General features: G+C 39.8%; 1 pseudogene; it reads left to right on the top strand.

Annotated features, from left to right (window-relative positions):
- Positions 1 to 3,923: 3,923 nt before the first annotated feature.
- The window catches only part of LOC103744480, a 26,661-nt pseudogene continuing 22,890 nt past the window's right edge, over positions 3,924 to 7,694 (top strand).

A 7,694-nucleotide genomic window follows, 5' to 3' on the forward strand; every position in this document is an offset into this window, starting at 1 on the left:
GCTCCATCAGGGACACATCAGGGGGGAAACAGTGCCTGGCTTCACATCAGTCGCAGGGTCTGGATGAAGAATCAAGAATCTGAGAGCCTGGAGTCAGGGTGGGGTGCAAGGCAGGTGAAGGTGGGATGGTGTAACCTTTCCCATGAATTCTTGAGAAGGCCTGTCTTGATGAGGGGAGGGTGGCTACTTAAAGGAACCAAACTGTGATGGACAAATATCTATAATATCCATATCCTCATTTGTAAAACAAGGAAGGAGGTGAGACATCAGCACTACAGTGTTGCCAAACTCTAGATGTCTTTAGAAAAATTGTGTGTACATGTATGTGTATCCAAGTGCGCAGGCACATGCTTATGCATCTGTGTAGAGAATAGAGGTCAACTTTAGCTGTCATTTCTCAGGAACTCCACCCAACTTATTCTGACACAGGTCTCTCAAGGCCTGGGGTTCACAAAGTAAGGAGGCTGGCAGGCCAGCAAGCCCCAGGGATCCTCCTGTTTCCACCTCTCCAGTACTCGGATAACAATCACATACCACCACACCTGGGTTTTTAAATGTGGGGTCTGGGGATTGAACTCAGAACCTCATGGTTGCATAACAAGCACTTTACTGGTTACTACTTTACTAGTTACTGGGTACTATCTCCCCAGCCCCTGTAGCTGTCTTTTAAGTCAACCATTCTAAGGCCAGACAGTAAGGCAATGGTAAAAAAGAATATAGGGCCTTGGTTTGAGATTTGTTTTCCCAAACTATAATCCAGCAAGGCTCTTTCACCTACTTGCTATGAAATCTTTTGCTAGCCTTACACAGTCACTTGAATCTGTTCAGAAAATGTAGATTCATCATTTCTCTAAAACTTGTGTTCTTATTCTGAAAATTCCTTCAAGGCAGAAGAAAGAAGAAAAATCATTTAGCATAACTCAATGATTTAAATATTGTCTTTTGTTGTTTTTGTTTTTGAGACAGGGTTTCCCTGTAGCCCCAGCTGGACTGAAACTTGCTATGTAGACCAGGCTGGCCTTGCTCTCACAGAGATCTACCTGCCTCTGCCTCCTGAGTGCTGGGATCAAAGGCTTGTGCCACCGCACCCAGCTTAAATATTTTCTTTTTGATTTTTTGTGTTTTAGATCTTACCTCTGTCCCTTCTTGTTCCTTGTTAAGATGAAACACACAGCTCTGAGAGGAGCCGAGTCCTTGAATTCACACGGTGCGTTCTGTCTCCATAATGACTCAGTTGTCCACCTGGTTGCTGTCAGGACTGAAGGCATATAGTAATTGTGGGGCATGTAATAAACAGGTCAGCAAACAAGTAAGTAGATGTACTGTGGGTTGAATATGTTTCCCAAGATTTCATGTGTTGGAAATTTAATCTCCAAATTCATGTTTATGGTATTTGAAGGTAGGACCATTGGGTGGTAATTGAGAGTAGACAAATCATAAATGTGGGCCCCCATGATGATATTGGTGGCTTAATAAAGAAGAAGGCACAGACACACACTTCCCGTTTCTTACCATATGCCACCCTGAAACTCTGCCAGCAAGAAGACCCTCCACTGCAAAGTGATGGAGTCTGAATCTACTACATGTGAATTAACTAAACTTCCCTTTATCAAATTAGTGCATCTCAGGCTTTCATTATAGTGTTAATTCTAAAAACTTCCCCTTCCATACTATTTTATTTTTACTGTGGTCAATAAGTTTTGATATATTTTCATTTTCATTCATTTCTAAGTGTTTAAACATTTTTTTCTTGTGATTTCTTCTTTGATATGATACATTGATTAAGAGTTTTACTTCATGTTGTCCTTTAATCCCAGTACTTGGGAGGTAGAGGCAGGCAGATCTCTGTGAATTTGAGGCCAGCCTGGTCTACATAGTGAGTTCCAGGGGTCAACGGAGGTACAGGGAGACCCTGTCTCAAGAAGACTAGGAAAAAAAAAAGAGTTTTATTTCATTTCTACAAACTGATGAATTTCCCCCTTTTGTTATTGATTTCTAACTTCATCTCAATAGGGTAGGAGAAGGTACTTAGTATGATGTTTGTCTTTTAAAATCTACTGAGAATTTGTGGGGTCATGTCTGGCCTATCCTGGAACTACCCGATATGCTTATTCTATTGGAGCTGTATACAACTGTTAAGTCTGGTTAATTCATTGTGCTGTTCATTCCCTCTTCTGTTTGTTTACTTATCTTCTGTCTGCTTACTCTATTTGTTATGCTGAAAGTATGCTGTTGCCCTCTCCAACTGATATTGTAGAACTATTTATCACTTTCTTCAATTCTGTTACCTCCTCAGCTTTATTATGGTATAATCAGCAAATAAAAATTGTATATACTTATGGTGTACAACAGGATATTTACATGCACACACAACCACATTTACTTTATCCATTTATCTATTCAGTGGCGCCTGAGCTGTTTTCATATCTTGGTTATTGTGAATGATGAATACTGTGGTGAGCACAGAGGTGCAGATAACTTCTGAGCTGTGGATTCATTTCCTTTGGATTTATACTCAGGAATGGGATTACTAGATCACATGCTATTTGCATTTAATTTTTTGAGGAATCATAATACTGTTTTCCACAAGACTATACTAATTTACATTCCTATCAACTCTGTGCAAGGCTTCTTTGATCTCCACATTGCCATCAACACAAGTTATTTTTGTTGTCATTTTTATAACAGCTATTTTCACAGGTGTGAGATGATATCTTGTGGTTTAATATAATTTTCCTTATGATTTATGATGCTGAGCACTCTTTTTCATATACCTGCATTTCTGTGTTTTCTTTGGTATGTCTTTGTTCATTTTAAAGTCAGGGTATTTGTTTTCTTGGTGTTGAATTGAGTTTTTTACGTATTTTAGACATTAACACCTTATCAGATGTATGGTTTGCAGGTATTTTCTCACATTCTATAGATTATCACTTTTCTTTGTTGATTGTATCATTTGCTGTGCAGAAGTTTTTTAATTAAAATGTAATCACATTTTTCTGTTTTTTTAATTTTGTTGGCTGTCACTTTCCTGTCCTATTTGAACAAAATCACCACCCAGACCAAGATCAAGAATCTTTTCCCAGGAACTCTTAAATGCTATTGGTGGCAATGTAAATTAGTCCAGTCACTATGGAAATAAGTGTAGTGGTTCTCAAGAAGTGGAAAATTGAACTACTATGTAATTCGTCTATACTACTCCTGGGTACATATCTGAAGAAATCCAAGTCAGCATATAATAGAGATACCTGCTGTCCTAGTTAGCTTTAATTGTCACCTTAACACAGTCTAGAGTCATCTGGGAGGAAAGCTTTGATTGAAGAATTGCCTAGATCAGCTCGGCCTGTTGGCCCCTCTCTGGGGAATTGTCTTAATTATTAATTGATGCACGAGGGCCTATCCCACTTCAGGCAACACTACCCCTAAGCAGGTGGCACTGAACTGTACAAGGAAGTTAGCTAAGCATGAGCCTGTGAGCAAGCCAGTGAGCGAGCCAGCAAGCATCGTTCCTTCATCGTTCCTGCTTAGCATGCTTGCTTAAGTTCCTGCCTTAAGTTGTCTTCCAGTGACTGTGATTTGGAAGTGTAGGCCAAATACATTCTTTCCTCCCCTAAGTTGCTTTTGGTCAGTGTTTTGTCGCAGCAACAGAAAGGAAACGAGAACACCTGCATACACACTCACAGTGGCAGTATTCTTAGTGGAAAAATTATGGCATCATCCCAGGTGCCCATCAATCATTGAATAAAGAAAATGTGGTAGATGTGCACAATGGAGTTTTATTCAGTCACAAAGAAGGATGAAATTATGTTATTTTCAGGAAAATAGATGGAATTGGAGATCATCATATTAAAAGATATAAGCCAGATTCAGAAAGAAAAATACCATGCTTCCTTTCATATGTGGAATCTAGACTCAAGAAAACCGTTATGACAGTAGAAGAGGAACTACTGGGAAGAGGTAGGAAGGGGGACAAGGGAGGGCACCAGGAATCATATCAAAATACATTAAATACATGCATGAAAATGTTATGATAAATCTGTTTTTATATTAATATATACTAATAAAAACTCCCATTTGAAAAAGCACAAGCAATTTTCCCTGTTTTCTTCCAGTCGCTTTTTCTGTCTCACATATTATATTTATTCCTTTCATGCATTTTAAGTTGATTTTTGTGCTCTGCTTTCTAGTGTGGTTGCAATGTGACCTCTCAGCTTCCTGCACCGATTGCCATGCTACCCTACCATATGGACTCTCCCTCTGGGACTCTACAGAAACTTGACCTGAAAATGGGACATTATATCAGCATCTGAAAGGGGAGCAAATTTTATTTTCTGACAACGCAGTGTCTCTTGCTATGGAGGCCTTTTTACAGATGAGTAATCTGCCTGTCTAAATGTTATGTAGGGGAAAATGCAGAGTATATGTCTCCATCTGGAAAAGTACCTTTTATTCATATGGGAAACCAAGTAGTACCAGAAGTTGGTCCAATAGTCCAATTCATTAAAGTCAAGGGCCATTCTCTTAGTGATGAGTTGGATGAAGTCCAAAAAGCAGAATTGTAAGCTTACATGGGATTAGTCAACCATATGCTATTGAGAGCAGGGATTGCTCATGCTAGGTGTGGATTTCCTTACCCGTGGCCTCTGAATTACATTTTGGCCTACCAAAAATAGTGGGAAGTCAAATGTACAATGAAAGCTGTTGGATGAGGTAACAATACTCTGGACTAGGTCTTAGAAATTGTAGACCAGTGCTGTCAAGCCCTTTCTCAAATATGGGGAACACAACCATATTTCTTCAATAAGCAATCTATTGGACTTGATGACCTAGTATTTGATCATTTGCGCTCTGTTCTTACCACACAGATGACCAATGATGAACTTTCTAAGAAGGTGAAAAACTATAGCAAATTCCTTGCTTTCTGTAGAAGAACTGAATAGCACTATTTGAAGAGTCGAGTAAAGGCAGGTTGTCAGAGTTCCATGTCAATTATTTATTATTTAAGAGTCTAACTTTCTTCTTCTTTTTTTTTTTTTTGGTCTTTTTGAGACAGGGTCTCTCTGTAGCCCCAGCTGTCCTGGAACTCACTTTTTAGACCAGGCTGGCCTTGAACTCACAGAGATCCGTTTGCCTCTGCCACCCGAGTGCTGGGATTAAAGGCGTGCACCACCATGCCTGGCCAAGCGTCTAGCTTTTAAAATATGTGTTACTTGAATTTTATAGTAGATACTAGTATCAGAATTTTAAAACCCAAAACATTGTTTTTTTGAAATCTTAAGCAATTGCATAATATCATATACATGTTCCTTATATAGTTTTGGTGCACACATTTAAATTTTGAATTGAATTGTTATATTGCAGTCTAAATCTTAAAAATTTTTGTTTCCTTATGAACATATAATGCCACAAATGTCACAGGAGTAAACAACCGCTTTCTGATTGGATTTAAGTTCCATTCCACAAGATAAAACCTATACCTGGTTTTGTGAGCGGGGCCAAGGACCTGAGTCTACACAGGTCATAGGCCCTAGGGAAGAGTCTATTACTGTTATTCTGCTAAATGTACATAGTATTAAACTGACCCCCTAATGACTTATCATCTATGATGAATGCATCTCTCAACTCTCACTAGAGAACCTTTTTTTCTTCTTCAGTAGATAGTGATTAACACAGAGATATGCAACTGATCAAGGTGCAGGGAATAAGAGACTGTAATGCTCAGCCTTAAATGGGGCCCTTCTTCCCAAGTCTCAGGGATCATTGTGGAAGAGAGGGTAGAAAGATTTTAAGAGCCAGAGGTGGTGGATGGATATAAGGAAAAATGTTTTCTGGACACTCCAAGACAGTTGTGCAAATTCAAGTCAGACAAAATTCCAGCATGGAGGAGGAGGTGGGCGTGATGTCCTCCCTTAGCCAAAGAGCTACCAACAATTGATTTTCTGGGAGAGGTAGACTCAGTTTTCTTTAAGGATGTGGCCCCTGGTAGGTCTACCACACTCCAAGAGTGTATGAGCAGCACAAATTAGACTTGGTGTGTTAAAAAAGAGGACACAAAGTTGGGTGGGTAGGGAAGGGGAGTAGATCTGGGAGAAGTTTGGGGAGGGAGGTGAATATGATCAAAATACATTGTATGAAATTCTCAAAGAACTAATAAAGTGAGGAAGAGCACCAGTAAGATGGCTCAGCTGGTTAAGGGATGGGCTCCAAGCCTGATGAATTGAGTTTGATCCTCTGGACTCACATGGTAAAAAGCAGGAACTGATGCCCATAAGTTGTGCTTTGACCTCACACATGCATGTGCATTCACTTACAAATGCATAAACAAATGTAATTTATTTTTAAGTGAGGAAGATGGGAGCTGGAGAGATGGCTCAGTGGTTAAGAGCACCAGGTGTTCTTGCAGAGGACCCTAGTTCAGTTTCAAGCACACACATGGTGGCTAGCAACTGTCTATAACTCCAGTTCCAGGGGCTCTGATGCAGGCAAAACATTCATACACATAAAATAAAAATAAATAAAAATATTAAAAATAAGCCCGGGTGAGGTGGCACACACCTTTAATCCCAGCACTCGGGAGGCAGAGACAGGTGGATCTCTGTGAGTTTGAGGACAGCCTGGTGTACATAGTGAGTTCCAGCTGGGGCTACAGGGAAACCTTGTCTCAAAAAGACCAAAAAAAAAAAAAAATTAAAAGCGAGGAAGAAAAGATTAACTCGAACTTTAAAAATCTACTTTTGTGGGCTGGAGAGATGGCTCAGCAGTTAAGAGCACTGGCTGCTCTTGCAGAGGACCTGGGTTCAATTCCCAACACACACGTAGCAGCCAACAACAACAACTGTTGGTAACTCCAGTTCCAGGGGAATCCAATGCCCTCTTCTGACTCCATGGGCATTGCACGACACAGTTGTACTTACACACACTCAGACAACGTACTCATACGCATAAAAAAAGACTACTTTTGTACGTAATACAGGATAGTTTATTCTTCGGCATACAGATGCCACACATCACTATTGAAGTCTCTGTCCTTTCTTGATTGTGTGTTCTTAGCACCCCCATCAAAGATCAGGTGATTATAAACACATGGATTTGTTTCTGTGTTCTTTATTCTTTTCCATATGTCTGGGTTTTAAAAACTATTTTATTTATTACTTTTATTTTATGTATATGAGTGTATCACCTGCATGTATGTAATCGCACCCAAGTCGTGCAATGCCCACGGAGGTCAAAAGAGGGCATTGGATACCCTAGAACTGGAGTAACTGGAGTTATGGATGATTGTCAGCTGCCACATGGGTGCTGGGATTTGAACCCGGGTCCTCTGAAAGAGCAGCCAGTGCTCTTAACCACTGAACCATCTCTCCAGCCCTGATTTTTTTTTTAAACCTCATACCATGCTGTTTTAATTACTAACTTGTAGTATATTTTGAAGTCAGGTAAGACAACCTCTAGGTTTGTTCTCTCCTCCCCCGCCCCCCCGTTCCTCCCTCCTCTCTTTCTTTTTCTTTCTTATGTGCTGGGGATTGAACCCAGGGCCTCAAGGATATTAGACAAATGTAATACTCTGAGTGACACCCCCAGCTAGTTTGCTTATTTTACTAAAGATTAGATATTCAGGGCCTTGTGTGGTTCCTTGTCATATATATATATATATATATATATATTTACTATTTTTGCAAAACATGTAGTTTGAATTT

Source organism: Nannospalax galili, unplaced genomic scaffold (genome assembly GCF_000622305.1).
Source record: "Nannospalax galili isolate Female #2095 unplaced genomic scaffold, S.galili_v1.0 scaffold281, whole genome shotgun sequence".
Classification (NCBI taxonomy): domain Eukaryota; kingdom Metazoa; phylum Chordata; class Mammalia; order Rodentia; family Spalacidae; genus Nannospalax; species Nannospalax galili.